The sequence below is a fragment of the Cornus florida genome, unplaced genomic scaffold (assembly GCF_030987335.1).
Source record: "Cornus florida cultivar Cherokee Brave unplaced genomic scaffold, ASM3098733v1 CherokeeBrave_3.0.0_Hap2_Chr08, whole genome shotgun sequence".
NCBI lineage: Eukaryota > Viridiplantae > Streptophyta > Magnoliopsida > Cornales > Cornaceae > Cornus > Cornus florida.
The window spans coordinates 80,352,126-80,371,465 of record NW_026775578.1 but is presented as its reverse complement, the minus strand read 5'-3'; the positions used below and the strand labels follow the sequence as shown (position 1 = coordinate 80,371,465).

At 38.4% G+C, this 19,340-nt stretch overlaps 1 pseudogene; it reads left to right on the top strand.

Annotated features, from left to right (window-relative positions):
• Positions 1-18,409: 18,409 nt before the first annotated feature.
• LOC132272186 (small nucleolar RNA R71) lies at positions 18,410-18,508 on the top strand (annotated as a pseudogene).
• The last annotated feature ends 832 nt before the right edge of the window (positions 18,509-19,340 follow it).

Here is a 19,340-nt window from a genome sequence, read left to right as displayed (position 1 = left end):
TCGGCCTGTGGCAATGCGTAAGCTCGTCCATGAGCCCCTGACTGCTGAGAACTGCACTGCTGAGCTGACTGATGTCCGGAAGCAGTAGGCGTAGGGTTCCTACTCGGATACGAACTGACTGGTGCAATTGGCTGTGGTGCTTGAGGCACCCTGAAACCTAACTGCACAACTGCCGACTGTGCCGGTGTGGCCTGTAAACCTATGCCACTCTGTACCCTGCTCCATGGATGAGGGCAATCCTTCCTCATGTGACCAGGCTGCTTGTAGTAGTTGTAAGTCCCCTGAAACCCCTTCATCGAAGCTGTAGGCTTACTAGCCTGTGTTTGACTGGTCTTTGGCTAAAGCTGTGGGAAGCGAGGCTTGATATGCCCCGGCTGCTAACAGTGGTGAAAAATCACTCCCCGGGCTGACCCCGAAGATACTGGAATTGTAGCTATAGATAGAGCCTGCTGTAACTGTCCCTGAGTATGTAAATTGTCCCTGGCTTTAGCCATTTTCCACTGACCCCCAATAGATACTGATGGAGCCTCTCCACATGGCTGCTTATACGAACCCCTGATCCTGTGCTGATCTTGGTCTTTTACCTCAACCATTATAGCCCTCTGGACCACCTCTCCGTAGGTCCTCAAATCCAACACTAAAATCCGTAGCCTAATATCAAGATGTAACAAATCTTGAAACTTCATTGCTCTGAGCTCATCAGTAGCTACCATCTTCGGTGTATAGTGGGAAAGAGAAGTGAAACGTGTCTCATACTCAATGACACTCATCATGCCCTGATAGAGACCTATGAACTATACTCTCATATCCTGCCTCATAGCCCTTGGAAAGAAGCAGTTGAAGAACAAGGTCCTAAACTCTTCCTAAGTCATCACCTCCACATCGTGGATATTGGTCATAGACCTCCACCAGATATCGGCATCTCCCATAAACATAGAAGCTATCAAGGAGATCTTCAATTGGTCTGTAAGTATTGCCATGCTATCGAACTTGCGTACCATGAGATCAAACCATGCCTCTAAAGCAAGCGGATCCATATTCCCTACAAATTGGTCGATCTTAACCCACTGTAACTTCATGAAGTAGTCCAATACCTCATTAGCAACTGGTGCCAGTGCTGGTGCTGGCACTGGAATCTGCATCCCTGCAATATGCTGACGAAACATCTGCTGAATGGACTCTGACATTCCCAGAGCCACTCCCTGTGTGATCTGTTCCTCATAAGTTAGAGCTCGTGGCGGATTAGGACCCATGCCACGAATTAGAATCCTGGGCCTTCCTGGACCCCTCGTAAACTCGATGTTATCTACTTGTTTCTCAATGCCTTGACGTGAAGACTCTCCACGCATGACAACCATGATGCTAAACGTATACAAAGAAAGAGGTCAACAATAACACAAGCTGTTATGACCGAATAAAACTCACACTATGAAAGCATGAAACATAAAGCAAGACAAGGTATGCAACATATGATTTTGCTAAAATATACAAGCATATACATCATGCTAAAATAGTTAAAGCAAATCCCTAGAGATACTGCCACATAAGCACATAGACATGCTATTAAATGAAAGCATGTTATCAAGAAACACATGAACATATAAAAGCAAGTCAAAAGAAGCATGATATGCACCCAAAACCTGTCATCCTAAGGTTTTCAAACCTAGGAGCTTTGGTACCACTTGTAATGACCCGAGTTTTTATTCAACCCGGTGCGTCAGTGATGACCCGAAAGTTGACCCTGTAATGGATCCGAAATACGGAAGCAAAAGATAAACCAAGGTCTCTAGGGATATAAATCATCCATAAGACACCATTGTGACCTTCCATGAAGTCACAGAACTTATAGAGTGCGAAAGAGCAAACGAGAGTTAAAATGGGCAAAATCCGTTAATTAAAGGGCAAAATGGTCAATTTATAAATAAGAAGGGATATTTGACTCCAAGCAAATCAAATAAGATCTAAACAACCTAAACTAATCATTACACAACACTTCAAGAGGTTTTAAGAACTTTGGACAAGAATCCTATAAAGCGTCCTTTCCCGATTTAAGCGAAAATTTACACCATTGATGGTGTGTCGTCGCACCACAAGCTTAAAGAGTGTGCATTAAGGTGAGGGCTAAGAGTTTTACATTTATAAAAGCCACTACTACCTTTCACTATAAATATAGCTAGGGCGAGTAGGGATCGTCCCAAGGGATTGTGAGGGTCGAACAAGGTTGTGGAATCGCTATTAGGGCTAGTAGGTCAATTGATCAAACAATTGGTTGGTTGGTTAATTAGACTAGAGAGCAACTTAATTAAACTAAGTGATAACAAAGGAATACAATTAAGAGTAAATAAGAGAGAGAAGAGTCTTGGGGTTTAGAGTTCACCACCAAGCAATGCATTTCTATACCATTGACAAGTGACTAATGAGGGCAAATGGTGTGTTGCAATATTGGTGTGTGTGTGTTTGGTTGATTCAATAAGCAAGGATGACTAGTTAGGCATGTATTGTCTAAATATCATGTGAAAGGCACAATATATCTAAGCAATGAAGCATATATTGTCTAAACAACATGTGAAAGGCACAATAGATCAAAACAAGTCATTATTCCTTTCATTAAGCTCACAATCCAAATACAACACAAGGTTAGAGACATATGCTACTTGCATTCAAAAGCATAGAACATCAAACAACAAGCATGGATTGTCCTCCCATTTAACACTACACTACCACAACACTACATCTACACTACTAGCATGAAAATAAACTAGAGGAGAGGCACAATCCATCAAGGAATAAGTATGAACCATTAAAAAATCACAAGAGCATTCTATTAAGCACTTTGTTTTGACAATCTCTAAATCTATAGGATCAATACACATAGACATGCATCAATAACACAAAATCTAGAGACAAGCACATGAACATCTATTCTAACATACATAGACATATGGATAGAATGAAATGATCAAATGAAAGCATTAAACCACATAAATCATCGAACAATCAAGATTTATATATATCTAAGTGTCAAAACATTAATTACAACATTAATCCCTCAATAATACACAAGATTAAGATATAGAAAGCATGCTTGGGGCTAACTCTAGCCCCAAGAGGATGTCTAGCCACTCATGGTGATGCTCCTCCAACCCTCAAGGGCGAACTCCATGGTTGAAATCTACTCCTTGGATGATGAAGAGTCTCCAATGGTGTCTCTAGCCTCCTGCTCTTTTCTTCTACACTAAGAATAACCTCTAAAGTTCTCTACCAAATGGTAAGTCTCTTGTATCCCACTCAAAAAGTGCATCATATTCCTTTTATAGGTAGGTCAAGTGACACACAAAATGAGCTAGGGTCGTGCAAAGAATATTCTCTAATGATTGGATAGAGGACAGATTGAACAAGTTGGCTTTTTAACTTTTTCGTACTGGTGGAAGTTCGATCGATCGAACCTTGGACTTGGATCGATCGAACTTGGCTGAGATCTATCGAACTGAGGCTGGATCGATCCAACTGGTTGAGCTTTTTGGGAAAAGACAAATCTGAGATATTTTGGGAGATATTTTTGGGAAAAGGACAAAAGTGGTTAGTGGGTGGTACAGCTGTGGATAAGATCAATCATTTCAAAAAGGACAAAAGTGTTTGATCGATCGAACCACCAATTCTTCGAGTGAGGTCTGCGGAATAGGCTCTCGCTATCAATCAAACTTTAGACTTTTTGCTTTGGGTCAAGGTTTGGATCTATCGTGAAGTACCGAGACTGATCATTATTTGACTGATCGAACCTTGAAGTTGGATTGATCGAACTTTGCTGCTTCCCACTTTTGGCTTTATTTGCTTCTTTCTTTCTCCACTTTGCCTTTTTCTTTTGTTAATCCTAAAATTGCTTCAATTAAGCTCTTATTTGGCTGAGTTAGCTTATTTTAGGGATAAGTTCCTGAAAATGAAAATAATACGAAATCAATCTAAAACGGTAAAGTAAGATAGATAAAGGTATTAGAATGCTTAAGCTTAAGGGGTTTAAATACGCACTTTTCAGCGCTCATCACACCCCCAAACTTAAATATTCCTAGTCCCAAGCAATGAACTAGAAAGTAAAGGAATGAAATGAACAACTATACAAGTATGAATCTAGAAAACAATAAATGGATAACGCCACTTTCGTAGGGAACGTGATTGCACTTAGCATATGCAATAAGCCTTTTAAACCCCTAGGTTAGCCCTAGTGGACGAGTGAAGTCTCGTGAGGGTTTCCAGAAATGGTACCCACAAACATTAAGCTCATTCTTTCAAAAGAGATACCAATATTGCAAACAAGCATTGGGAGAAAACTACATCAAGTATGCAATTTTTCAAACATTTCCGAGCAATCTCCCAGAATCTCAACATCAAGCAAGCAAGTATAGTCTTCCACACATCAAGAAAATGATCATGCAAATCAAAACGACTCTAGAATCCTTTTTGAGTGGACCGGCATCAAATGTGTTGCTATCTTAGCCAACTAAAGAAATGATCACATCCTTACACTCAAACTAGCACACAAATCTAATACCGATCATCATGATAAAAAGTGGACCTTTTATTAAAGCTTTATTGTTCTAGGTGCTCTTATTCTTTTCACTCATCATATATATATATATTTTTTTAGCGATTCATGAGATCAAGCGTTAGGTCAATGTTCCCAAACCAGACGGCTTTAGGGCATTAGGCGTTCAAACACCCCTACGGACTTACAAGCTCAAATCAACTAGGTTACAAATTAAGACAACCTCCATCTAATCATTTTCCACTTCTCACCATTTGGGAGAAGTCCTCACTTTTTATTGTTTTTGCTACTCTTTTTTTTTTTTTTTTTTTTTTTTTTTTTCAAGCAAGTTCCATTATTGTCCTAGAGTTTGGGCCCTCCACCTTTCGGCGCGAGAAGTTCAGTGCTTGATGGGGCTAGAATCCCTGCTACTTAGTGAAAAGGGATTGTTCTCCACCTTTATCAAGAATGAAAGCTTTCAATACACTACTAGCCCAATTGGAAGCATTAACCATACCCTTATAAAGAGTGTGCATTAAGGCAAGGGCCAAGAGTTTTACATTTATAAAAGCCACTACTACCTTTCACTATAAATATAGCTAGGGCGAGTAAGGATAGTCCCAAAGGATTGTGAAGGTCGAACAAGGTTGTGGAATCGCTATTAGGGCTAGTAGGTCGAGTGATCAAACAATTGGTTGGTTGGTCAATTAGACTAGAGAGTAACTAAATTAAACTAAGTGATAACAAAGGACTGAAATTAAGAGTAAATAAGAGAGAGAAGAGTCTTGGGGTTTAGAGATCACCACCAAGCAATGCATTTCTATACCATTGACAAGTGACTAATGAGGGCAAATGGTGTGTTGCAATATTGGTGTGCGCGTATTTGGTTGATTCAACAAGTAAGGATGACTAGTTAAGCATGTATTGTCTAAACATCATGTGAAAGGCACAATATATCTAAGCAATGAAGCATATATTGTCTAAACAACATGTGAAAGGCACAATAGATCAAAACAAGTCATTAATCCTTTCATTAAGTTCACAATCCAAATACAACACAAGGTTAGAGACATATGCTACTTGCATTCAAAAGCATGGAACATCAAATAACAAGTATGGATTGTCCTCACATTTAAGACTACACTACCACTACACTACATCTACACTACTAGCATGAAAATAAACTAAGGGAGAGGCACAATCCATCAAGGAATAAGTATGATCCATCAAGAAAATCACAAGAGCATTCCATTAAGCACTATATTTTGACAATCTCTAAATCTATAGCATCAATACACATAGACATGCATCAATAACACAAAATCTAGAGACAAGCACAAGAACATCTATTCTAGGACACATAGACATATGGATAAAATGAAATGATCAATTAAAAGAATTAAAGTAATGACCCGGTCATTTTTCTTCCTTTTTTTTTTTCAGATTTTAACGGATATTTTTTTTTCCGTTACCTTTTCCTTTTCGGGTTCGATTTCCAGCCTCTTAGTGTCGTCTCGAGTGCTCTGAAATGGTTTCTGAGGCTCTTTCCTTTGGATTGACAACTTCCTTTGAGGACCGAGTCCTTTCCACTTTTTTTTTTTTGTTTTTTGACACTATTCATTTTTCGTCTTTTCCTTATTTCGTCCTCTTCTCGTTTTTCACTTTTACTTGTATAACCTCATTTTTTGTGCTCGGATTTGATTCTGGTTTTACATACGTTCATGATATTTAAATTCCATGACATCTACATTTTTACTTTTGTAGAAATGCATATTAAATGCTTACTTTCTTTGTAAAAGGCATGAAACAAGACTTTTTGCAATTATCCATAATTTGAGGGATTTTTGGATAATTAAGTAAAATAATTATTTTTCGTCTCAGGGACCATTTTGTAAATCAAATTGGAAGATATTTTCAAAAAGGACCTTTTTGCAATTTTCAGAAAATGTGACAAGTGTCACATTTCTATGGTGCCACTTGTTGATTTTGTGGTGGAACCACTTGGAGGCTTAATCTCATGACACATGGAGGTTGGAGATTCACCCACTTGTTGTCCTAGGATTGATGCACCTGTTTGGAAGGATGGTTGACAAGTGTAGGGTTAATATTTAATCTTGGAAGCTTTCTTGGATTCATGACAAGTGTAGGACTTACCTTTAGTCTTGCATTAGTGTGTGTGTGAGAGGTAGTGCAAGAGCACCTAGTGAGTGGAGAAGCCCACCAATTTACCTTAGGGTTAACACATTTTAATTCATTTATCACTTTCCTCTCAAGAACCCTAAGGAAGCCACCATTGGAGAAAAGCTTGACTAGTAGCTTTGACTTCATTTTTGGTGCCCCTTCACTCACCTTAGAACTTTGAACTTAGAATACTTTTTGTTCCCCTCATCCTCCTCTTCAAAACACTTGAAGGATCTAGCCTAACTCCTAGTTTTGCTTTGGTATCTAGAGATTCAATTCTCTAGTGAGGTATTGATCTATTATTTTGAAGTATTTTTATGTCATTGTTGAGTGTTTTACATGCATGGAAGAGAAGGACTTGTATTTTGCCCTTAAACTGTTTTAAATTGAAATTAATCTTGTCAAATTAAATATAGAATATGAAAATATACTCAATTAGCTTTCATTTAGTTTTGGGTTCATGTAATTTGGATTTAAAATGAATTAGTTATGAATTTTTGAAATTGCAGGCTAGTTGCTGGAAATTTGAAGCTTTTCCTTTTCAGTCCGGAAATGAATTTTTTATATGGAGCTGTGTTGCTTTAATTGCCTTGAAATTTTTACTGGAACTTCCTCCATGGGTTTGACAAGATTCAGAATTTTTTTACGATTTTAGAGCATTTTTAAATTTTTTTAAAAATCTGAAACTATCTGCTATCCATGTTTTTATTGCAGCTGGAAAACATATTTTTAGATGATTTATTTCACTAACCTTTTGATATTGAATCATGGCTTAAATTTTTAGTTTTACACTCTCATATGTTTACTTCCAAAATAAATTAGGTTTGCCCAATTTGGATGTCAAATGAATTTTTCATGAATTTTCAAAGTTGGAAGCTACAGGCTGAAAATGTGTTTTCTGGACAGAATTTGTTTCAAAGTTGTGGGCCAAAACTGTTTCAATTGGGAAAATATTTTGTTAAACTAAATTTATATTATAAAATTACAGTGTTTATGCTTTCATTGGGCTTTGGAGTCATTCAATTTGGGTTAGAATTGAATTTTTTATGAATTTTACAAGTTGAAGGTAGCAAGCTGAAAAATCTGTTTTGCGGATCGAAAATTTGGGGCGATTTCATTTCTGTGGTAATTGGGATTTTCATTCCAATTGAGGTAGGGAATGTTTTAGGATTATTTGTGTGTTGTATTGTGTGTTTTTCATGATTATACAACATATATGTATGCCTTGTATCAAATCTAAAAAGTTAGCAATTTTTATTTCTTTGTATAAGATTTAAAATTTATGATGATGTATAACTTTGATTTGAATTGTAACATGCTAGGAAATTATGCTTAGATATGTTGGTTAACATATATTAAATTTGGATCATTTGATTAAGAATTACAACTTTTATTTAATATTTATCTTTAGTGAAAGTTTAATTCACATGGTTGTATCAAACATTAAATTAAGTTGTAATGTGGTATTTAAATAGGTCTTGGCATGTTCTCTAACATAGATTAAATTGAGGGCATTTGGAATTGTTTAAAAATCTAGAGGAAATTAATTAATTAGCTTGATTAATTTTGTTTTAAGTGTTTTAATCACTTAGCTTGTCATTTGATGTTGTATATATGATGACCATGACATGTCTTTCAATATATTTTAAATTGAGGTTATTTGGATTAACTTGGAATTTAGAGAATTTAACTATTTATGTTTAATTAAATTCTACTTCATTACTCCATGGATTTAATTGTATTTTGGAAGTTGTTTCTATATTTAAATCATGGATTTGGATTTGATGTATGTTCACTTGATTACTTTTGAGCATTGGATAACATAGTTGTTACTTTTATATTCATGAGAATATGTTTTTCCTTATGGAATATATTGTTGCTATGTGTAAGGAATTGCACACTTTGTATTTGACATCTTACATGCCATAGTAGTTGTAAATTTTGAGCATGTATTGTATAAGTTTCCAAAATTTGGATTGTGCTTGGTAAATAGTTGATATCTTGTATATACATGTTGATATATATACGTTGTTGCACAATTTGTTGATTTTGGAAACTTGGGGATGTCGTTGTTTGGTTACGGCTTGGACTTGGTTTTAGTACGGGGGATTGTCTCTCTATATAGTCTAGTGCGCACATAGGGAGGTTACTCATGGGCTAGTAACCCTAAAGTAACTATGTTGTCGGTCTGATCCGGCGTGACGTCCGAGTATCCACTTTGTTTGATTTCGTATTTCATTTCAAGTTGATAACTAGATGATATCGTAACTTGTTATTCCTTATTTGATTTCTTATTTTGCGCTTAAGATGTAGCTTTGTGAAAGCATGTTTCATGCGTTGTATTAGAAGTTCCATTGTTGGTTAAATTGCATCGATATCATAATTTGTGTTTTGATGTTCAAATGTAGTTTAGGAATGACCTTATAGATTCATTTTGAATATAGACGTTAGGTGGCATGACCCACACTTGTTGTTTTCGTAATTTTGGATTTCAAGTTGAAGACTTTGAGAATCTATATCTTGTTGCCTTGTATAACATGTTTCTAAGTTGTTTGAATTGCATGAACAATGTGATATGATAGAAATTATCTAGGTAGCTTAGGATGCTCCCTGGGTCTCATCTTGACATAAACGTTAGGTGGCATGAGCCCCTTTAACATGTTTCACCATAAGGTGATAAAATTGTAAAATGCTATGTCGATGCATGCTCATCTCCTACGAGTAGCATTATGTTACTCACCCCTACGATACTGGGGCATATTTCAGGTACAGGACTCAGGATTTGAAGATTCCATTGCTCCTTGGATGGCTTACAGTTTCTAAGTTTCTATTTTATGCAAGTGTTAGCATAAGATGCCTCTTTGTAGCCCTATTTGTTTAAACTTGTATTCGTTGATTCGTATATGTAAAGTGTACGTAAGTGCACTCTTTTCAATGTATGAGATGAGGCCGGAGGCTAATGACATGTATCTCGTTTTCTATGCACTTTTGTTTTCAAAGTTTATTATGAAAATATTGGAAAATGTTAAGTCATTGCTTCATAACTTTCGCATCGGGTGTTGGAATTTCATATCTTTTCTGCCCGGACACAGAATCAGACGATTCTTGAGTCTAATTTTGTTCATTTTTCGTTGTCCTTCCAATGGTGTGCATGGTGGCACCCTTTTCAGTGAGAAATGATCATTTTGCCCTTAGTTCATCTCTTTTCGGGTTAGGCATTTTTGCTTCATTTGCTTGGCTCATTTGAATTCTGTGGCTCCATGGAGAGTCATTTTGGGACTTTAGGGATGACGTACATCTCTTAAGGTCATTTGGCTTCTTTCGCTTCCCTATTTCGGGTCCGTTATCGGGTCAACTTCCAGTTCATCACTAATGCACCGGGTTGAGAAATTCGGTTCGTTACAATTAAACCACATAAATCATCGAACAATCAAGATCTATATATATCAAAGTGTCAAAACATTAATTACAACACTAATCCCTCAATAATACATAAGATTAAGAAAAGAAAGCATGCTTGGGGCTAACTCTAGCCCCAAGAGGATGTCTAGCCACTTATGGTGATGCTCCTCCGACCCTCAAGGGCTAACTCCATGGTTGAAATCTGCTCCTTGGATGATGAAGAGTCTCCAATGGTGTCTCTAGCCTCCTCCTCTTTTCTTCTACACTAAGAATAGCCTCTAAAGTTCTCTAACAAATGCTAAGTCTCTTGTATCTTCCTCAAAAAGTGCATCATATTCCTTTTATAGGTAGGTCAAGTGACACACAAAATGAGCTGGGGTGGTGCAAAGAATATTCTCTAATGATTGGATAGAGGACGGATTGAACAAGCTGGCTTTTTAACTTTTTCGCAGTGGAGGAAGTTCGATCGATTGAACCTTGGACTTAGATCGATTAAACTTGGCTGAGATCTATCGAACTGAGGCTGGATCGATCCAACTAGTTGAGTTTTTTGGAAAAAGAAAAATCTGAGATATTTGGGGAGATATTTTTGGGAAAAGGACAAAAGTGGTTAGTGGGTGGTACAGCTGTGGATAAGATTAATCATTTGAATAAGGACAAAAGTGTTCGACCGATCGTAGGGTGGTGTTGGATCGATCAAACTTTAGACTTTTTGCTTTGGGTTAAGGTTTGGATCTATCTTGAAGTACTGAGATCGATCATTGTTCGATCAATCGAACCTTGAAGTTGGATCGACCAAACTTTGCTGCTTCCGACCTTTGGCTTCATTTACTTCTTTCTTTCTCTACTTTGCCCCTTTCTTTGGTTAATCCCATAATTGCTTCAATTAAGCTCTTATTTGGTTGAGTTAGCTTATTTTCGGGATAAGTGCCTGAAAATGGAAATAATACAAAATCAACCTAAAATGGTAAAGTAAGATAGATAAAGGTACTAGAATGCTTAAGCTTAAGAGGTTTAAATACGCACTTTTCAGCGCTCATCACACCCCCAAACTTAAATATTGCTAGTCCCTAGCAATGTACTAGAAAATAAAGGAATGAAATGAACCACTATAATAGTATGAATCTAGAAAACAATAAATTAAACGCCACTTTCGTAGGGAACATGATTGCACTTAGCATATGCAACAAGCCTTTTAAACCCCTAGGTTACCCCTAGTGGACGAGTGAAGTCTCGTGAGGGTTTCCAGAAATGGTACCCATAAACATTAAGCTCATTCTTTCAAAAGAGATACCAATATTGCAAACAAGCATTGGGTGAAAACTACCTCAAGTATGCAATTTTTCAAACATTTCCAAGCAATCTCCCAGAATCTCAACATCAAGCAAGCAAGTATGGTCCTCCACACATCTAGAAAATGATCATGCAAATCAAAACAACTCTAGAATCCTTTTTGAGTGGACCGTCATCAAATGTGTGGATATCTTAACCAACTAAACAAATGATCACATCCTTACCCTCAAACTAGCACACAAATCTAGTAGCGATCATCAGGACAAAAAGTGAACCTTTTATTAGACGGCTTTCTAGTGATGTGTTGGAAGCATAGTGTAATGTGTTGATCTATTAAGCTTTCTAGTGATTCATGAGATCAAGCGTTAGGTTAATGATTTCCAAACCAGACGGCTTTAGGGCATTAGGCGTTCAAACACCCCTACGGACTTACAAGCTCAAATCAACTAGGCTACAAATCAAGACAACCTCCATCTAATCATTTCCCACTTCTCACCATTTGGGAGAAGTCCTCACTTTTTATTACTTTTGCTACTTTTTTTTTTTTTTTTTTTTTTTTTCAAGCAAGTTCCATTCTTATCCTAGAGTTTGGGCCCCCCGCCTTTCGGCGCGAAAAGTATAGTGTTTGATGAGGCTAGAATCCCGACTACTTAGTGAAAATGGGTTGTTATCCACCTTTATCAAGAATGAAATCTTTCAATACACTACTAGCCCAATTGGGATATAACCAATTCAATAATCAAGAAAGCATGTACCCCACAAATGAATGCTAGTGTGCGCTTGTGCTAATGTAGAATACTAGAGTGAAACTTAAAACAATCACAAAATCAAGATGATGTGGACCACAAGTGTAAGCAAGATATCAATCTTTCGAAAAATTTACTCCTAAATGGCTGCCACAAGGCATACAAGGAGTATTGGATTCTCTAAAGCAATTTTTAAATTTTAAGCAATATAGTCCTCAAAAGATCAAAATCATAGCTAGTTATGGACTAATCATAGAAATATCCCTCAATTGCACAAGTCATGCTCAAAATTTTGAATTTTAAAGTTAACACTGCAAAGCACCGTTCCCCCCAAACTTAAATGGCACAATATCTTCAATGTGCAAAGAGAACAAAGGAAAGAGTGTACCAGTGCAGCTAAGCAAGAATGATCGGGACTGAAGTATCCGAAGTGGGTGGCATGGCCCCCCCAAACTTGGGATGAACTGTGGTCCTGAAAATTGGCACTTAAATAAACTCATCAGATAACAAAATGGGATAATCAATGCACAGTGGACATGCAAGTGTAAATGGGATAAACAGATAAAGAGATGAGAGAGGTATAAGGGTGGTCCTGAAAATCGGGTAGCAATTTCTCACTGAAGTCACTGTGATGCACCTGATGGAGTCAAACATACAGATATGAGAATATAATCATATGACATCCATAGCAAAAACAAATATATAAAACAGATAAAGTGGAGGTACAACAGAAATATCAAAGCCAACAGACCGGCTGTAAAAATAATAGTACTGTACAATGACAAAAATAGAGATCAGGGAGGGATCAAAAGATAGAAGGAACTGGGAACTTAGGACGATGAGGTAGGATGGGCAGGTCGGGCTCCGCGGATATCTCTGGATAAATCTCGGAACATAGTCGCGACATCCGTGTGGAAGGTAGCAAAATCAGCTCGTATGGCAACAACAGCATCCTCGAGAGTTTGCAGGCGTACTCCAAAGCTGGGGTTAGATTTGGAGCCTCAGGTATAGAAGAGTTAGAAGAAACCTCCTGAATCTGCTCCTGCTCGTGAATGGGCAACCCAGTTGGAGAGTACTGCTCTGTGTCGTCTACCGGGCGCTCTAAATCAATATCTATATGCTCGGCAGCTGGATCGACTGGTGCATCGTCCGCTGCGGGATCTGCTATGGCTGCCTGAGCTGCTGCCTAAGCTGCGACCTCTTCCTCCTCCTCAGCCGCTAGCTCCTCTACAGCCACTATTGCGTGGTCGTGCAGTCTAGTAATTATGGTGTTGTAGCTCTTGTTCTGTCTTTCTTCAAAAAGTGACAGGAACCTTTCTCGGGGTGCTCCCGAGGATGAATAGGGTAGCGCTGGTCTATAAGAATCTGGGTGATAAGGTGGCCAAATGGGAGAGATTTAGCCCATTCGGGCGTCTGCTTGCTAATGTACTTATCAAATAGCTTCCTCATCACGGTTCAGATGAGCGCGGGAATGGACACCCAATGCCCGGTGTAGAAGGTGTAGAGGGCTGTCAAATAATCTCCCCTCCTTTGAATCTTGTGCCCTGCCATATAGATGTTCCGGAAGAGCACATAATTGAAAAACCATAGGTTATCTGGAAGAAATGTGGGGGTGGTGAAAGTCTCGCCAGCGGCATGGTGACCTGTAAGAAATACCGCCATATCGGAATAGGAAGGCCTGTATAGCCTCGGATATGTCTCCTGAAGCTCTAGAGGGTAGCGGTGTGGGCAGTGGCAAGACTAGGCTAATGAGTCCATTGTGATAGTAATCTGATGGCCATCTATAGTAGTGACCAGCTCAGTTGTGGTAGGCGGGGATGGTCAGAGGTTCTGGAAGAATAACCGTACCAGCCGCGGGTAGACTGGCTCTGTGACTCAGGCAAGAATAGCTGCAAGGCCCCTCTGAATGATGTTATGGTAAGCTGGTCGGGTCAGCACCAATCTAGAGAAAAAGGCTGTGTCGAACACTGACTTATGGTCAACTGCCATATGCGCATATCTAGGCATTGGCCTATCACGCTCCTAAGCTTGTTGGCGTGGTGGAGATGGTGCTGGTGAATGCTCAGTGCCAATATGTGGTGGAGATGGTGATGGGGTAAATGCAGGATGAGCTGCAGAAGTGGATAGAATATGATCATCCTCTGCCTCAGCCTCGTGAGATGGTGACTGAGGTGGGGTAGCCTGTGCTGGCTCCTCCTGTGCATGAGAGGGCTCTGCTGGCTCCTCTTTCCATGGTCTGATATGGCGCTGAGGCCTGTGTTGCCTGTTGGCAATGGTCTTCCTCTTAACCATGGCCTACAAAAAGAAAAAGAAAAACTTGCATTGGGAGTTAGTGCTAGAATAATTATTTTTAAGCACAATATAGAAACATGTATGTCAAGTAAAATAGACAAAACAGATATGACATGAATCTATGTAAGTGGCAGGATGTGAAACATGCTAAACAATGTAAGTATGAAATGCATCCAATGTGGAATATCACAGGCATTGGGCATATATGAGATAACATGAACATAAGACATGATGAATGAAGTGTGTGTGTGAGATTTGTGAAGTTCGATCACAAAAGTTGGATCTGAGACATGAGTTCGATCGATTGAACTGTGCGACGAATGTAAATAGTAATAGATATATGACTTTGGAAGCATGGGGCCCACATGAACTTGTTCGTGGGCCCTTTAACACACAACCTCATCAAATTCCATCACCCAATCATGGCCCATCCTCCCAAAATCAATTCGAAAATAAAAAATATAACAACATATATACACATATATACAAACATGCTTCAAGGTCATCAATGGTGGATTTCATCATAAAAATGGCCTGGATTCAACACATAGAGTATGTATAGATGAGATTGAAGCTTAAATGAACATAAGATGCTCGGATCGTACCTCAAAACGATGAGAGAAGTAGAGAAGGTACGAAGGAGGTGAAATCCGAGATGAGGAAGAGAGTGAAGCTTGGATCTCACCGGAGATGATAATGATGATGCATAGTGATGGCGACGACGAGAGAAGGGGGGTTAGGGGCTTGAGAGGGTTGGATCGATCTTAATGATCGATCTTGAGACCCTCCAGGTCTATTTTAAAAACATTCCCGACAGAGTTCGATCGATCGAACTGGGACTTCAAATCGATCGAACTTTGATGAACTCTCCTCAAAGTATTTTTGGATTTTTGAAATTTTTGAAATTTGAAAAATGAAAAACTAAAGTTAAAAATTAGAATTAAAATTAAAAATTGTAAAATAAAATAAAATATTTTTGGGTTTTTGTTTTGTTTTTTAATTGAATAAACAATAATAATTAAAAACTAAAATATTTTTGAATTTTTGAAAACTTTTTGAAAAATAAAATGAAATGAAATGAAAATAAAATAAAATGAAAATATTTTTGGATTTTTGGAATTTGAAAAAGTCAAAACAAAGTCAAACAATGAAATGGAGAACTGAGATCGATTAGAACAAGAGTTCGATCGATCAGACAGAGAGCAAAAATATGCAGGTTTTTGGTTCAGAAAATTGGCTAAGTGTTGGAACTTGAAGATCGATTGAACTTTGAAGTTGGATCGATCAAAGAACTTCAGATCGATCTTGGAATGTTTCGATTGATGAGACAGAGAGGTGAAATATGCAGGTGGATGCAGGCTCAAAAATTTTCTAAGTGTTGATGTATGAGATCGATCGAACTTTGAAGTTGGATCGATCGAAGGTTTCTTGATCGATTTAAGAATTAATTCGAAAGATGGGACAGAGAGGTGATTTGGATGCAGGTTTGTGCAGGTCGAAAATTTTTCTAACTGTTGGATGCCGAATGGAGTTCGATCGATCGAACTCAGGTTTGAGATCGATCGAACTATGCAGAATGCTCAATAATGACATGAAAGCTCATGCAATCCTCACCAAAGTCCCTATCAATGCATATGAACCAAAAATAAGTATCTAAACTTCGCAAGAAATGAAATTTAAGATAGAAATGGGGGAGGAATAGGGTTTTGACACCCTACGAAATGTTTTTGCTAGTCTTTAACGTCTCTAGCAAGACATTGGGCTCTTTTAGCCCAGATCAAAGATCTTATAATGCATTCCCTCCTTGTTGGGGTGATAGATGCTTTGAACTCCACCCAACAAATGGTTCTTTGAAGAACTTGTTGGATTAAGCTCAAAAGAAGCTTTTGATCCTTTGTCTATGCAATCACAACCTTTGGGCTTCCATAACCTTTCAAAGCAAGAATTTGAAACAACACTTTGAGAATGTAAGGTTGAAGATGATCCTTTGGAAGTTTTGGTCTTACACAAAAGCTCACTTCCTTGACATTGAAGATCATGACATTTATCTACAACATTAACCTCTCCTTTATATTTGTCAAATGAATTGGGTGTGGGATTAAAGATATTCAACTTCACCTTCATGTGGCCAAATGAGATCTTCATTATCCCCGTCCTACAATCGATGTTGGCATTAGCGGTTGCCAAGAAAGGACGGCCAAGGATAACGGGAATTTGGCTCTTAGGATTGGGGACCGGTTCTGTGTCAATGACAACGAAATCAACGGGAAAGAAGAATTTATCAATTTTAATCAAAACATCCTCAATTATACCCCTGGGCTTCTTAATGGATTGGTCGGCAAGTTGCAAAGCTACCGACGTCAGTTTCAATTCACCTAGGCCCAATTTGACATAAACCGAGTATAGAAGAAGGTTAACACTTGCTCCTAAGTCAAGAAGTGCCCGATTAATGATATGATCACCAATAATGCATAAAGTAGTGGGTGAACCGGGGTCCTTAAACTTTGGCAAAGTGTTATGTTGCAAAATTGAGCTTACTTGCTCGGTCAAAACCACTTTTCTTGGTGCTTGGCTCTTGTTCTTCCGCTTTTGGGTGCACAAGTCTTTCAAGAATTTGGCATAACCCAGAATTTGCTTGATTGCATCCAGAAGTGGAAGATTAACTTTCACTTGCCTAAACATTTCCATAATTTCATTGGTTTTTGCCTTTTGCTTGTCTTTTGAAATGGATCATTTTAAGGCATCCGGAAATGGAACTTTTGGTTCAAACACTTTTTCAGAATTTTCTTTTGAACTCTCTTCAACACAAGAAGTTTTCAAATCATTGTGTTCCAAATCATCTTTCAACAAAACTTTTTCAACATCATTTTTCAAAACTTCTTTTTCAAACACATTTTTCAAAACTTTCTCATTCATAAGATCATGGACATGCAATGAAGGAGGAATGGGATGTGAAACAGGACGGGTGACAACTTGAGGTTGCACCGGTTCACTCTCTTTATTGGACATTTCAACTTGATTGTCCATAATCCTACCACTCCGTAAGGTAGTCACCGCATTAACATGTTCAATGGTGTGGCCTTCCGATGAGGAATGGGTTTCCACAACACATTGTTGCTTAGGTGGGGCATTAATAGGCATCTTTCCCTTCTCTCTTGCATTGAGAGTGCTTGCTATTTGCCCTACTTGGGTTTCTAGCTTCACAATAGATTGAGAATGAGAATGAAGCAATTGAGTGTTAGCCTCTAAAGTGCCCAAAGCATTCAAAACTTTTTCTTCAAAGGCAGGACTTCTAGTATTTCCTTGGGAATAAGATTGGTTGGGAAAATGAGAATTAACAAATTGATTCCCTTGCGATTGATAAGGTCTATAACCTTGGGATCCTTGGTTTTGAAGTGGAGGTGGAATGTACTTCCCTTGAAAACCGCCTTGGGAAGGGTTTGAGCCCTCTCCTTGGTTTTTCCAAGAGAAATTCGGATGATTCCTCCAACTTGGATTATAGTGAGTACCATAAGGATTGTTCCCTTGGTTCACAAAAGTTGCATTGACTTGTTCATTAGGTTCATTTTTCACTTGTCTATAAGGACAATGAGAAGTAGAATGAAGAACACTAGAACAAGTCATACATGTTTCATTTGATGCATAATAAGAATGGTTAGGGAAGGAAGATAGTTGGCTCGCCGAGTTTTGGTTAATCAAAAATTGATCAAACCTTTGAGATAAAGACTTCATTTTGGCGGCTATTTCATTTGAATGGTCGACTTGATGTAAGCCAACACTCTTCCTACCTTGTGAATTTCTGACATTCTTGGATGATAATGTTCTATGCAAAGAATTTTCACTCATGCTCTCATAAAGACGCCACATGTCATCCTCATGCCTATCGATGTATGAGCCACCCATGGAAGTATCAACCATACCCTTATAATTGTCCGATAAGCTCTCAAAAAAATATTGAACTAATTGCCATTTGGGCATGTCATGATGTGGACACTTCCTAAGTAACTCATTGAAGCGTTTCCATGCCTCATGAAACGTTTCTCCATCCCCATGTGAAAATTCTCGAATTGAGGTTCTCATGGCATTGGTCTTAGAAACCGGATAGTACTTCTTCAAGAACTCTTGTTGCATTTCTGCCCAAGAGGTGATTGAAAAAGGCCTAAGATTGTTAAACCAATACTTTGCCTTGTCTTTTGGGGTAAATGGAAAAAGTTTGAGTCTTAAGACCTCTTCCGGCATGTCGGTATATTTTACAGTGGAACATACTTCAAGAAACTCATCCAAATGCTTGTAAGGTTCTTCACTTGGAAGTCCATAATAGTTAGGGAGCATTTGAATGGTTTGTGGCTTAATTTCATAATGATGTGCTCGAAATAGAGGCAATTGGATGCATGTAGGTGCATTATACTCATTAGGCACATAATGGTCTCTTAAAGCAAGAGGTGGATTAGCTACTTGAGGTACAACATGAACACCTTGGTTTTGAATTCCTTGATTGATGATGGGAGGTTGTGGAGCATACATTGGCCTTGACATTCCATATGGAACTTGGCCTTGTTGTTGTGGGGTTGGTGAATGAATGGCCTAGGCATGCCTAATGGTACTTGTATGTTCTCATTGTGCACATTAGGATGAAGGATACCTTGTTGGTCTATGTGACCAAGGTCCTGAACATGATCATCATTATGGTCATCCATCGATAGATTGGTTCTATTTGAACTTCCTCTTCCCCTAGGATTTCTAACGATGGATTGGTTCTATTTGAACTTCCTCTTCCCCTAAGATTTCTAACGATGGATTCAAGACGCAAATCAAGAGGGACAAGAGTGGGTCTCAATAAACGACGTCCATGCATGCATAATGCAAAACACAACAAGCACAAAGAATGACAAACACTATGCCTTCAC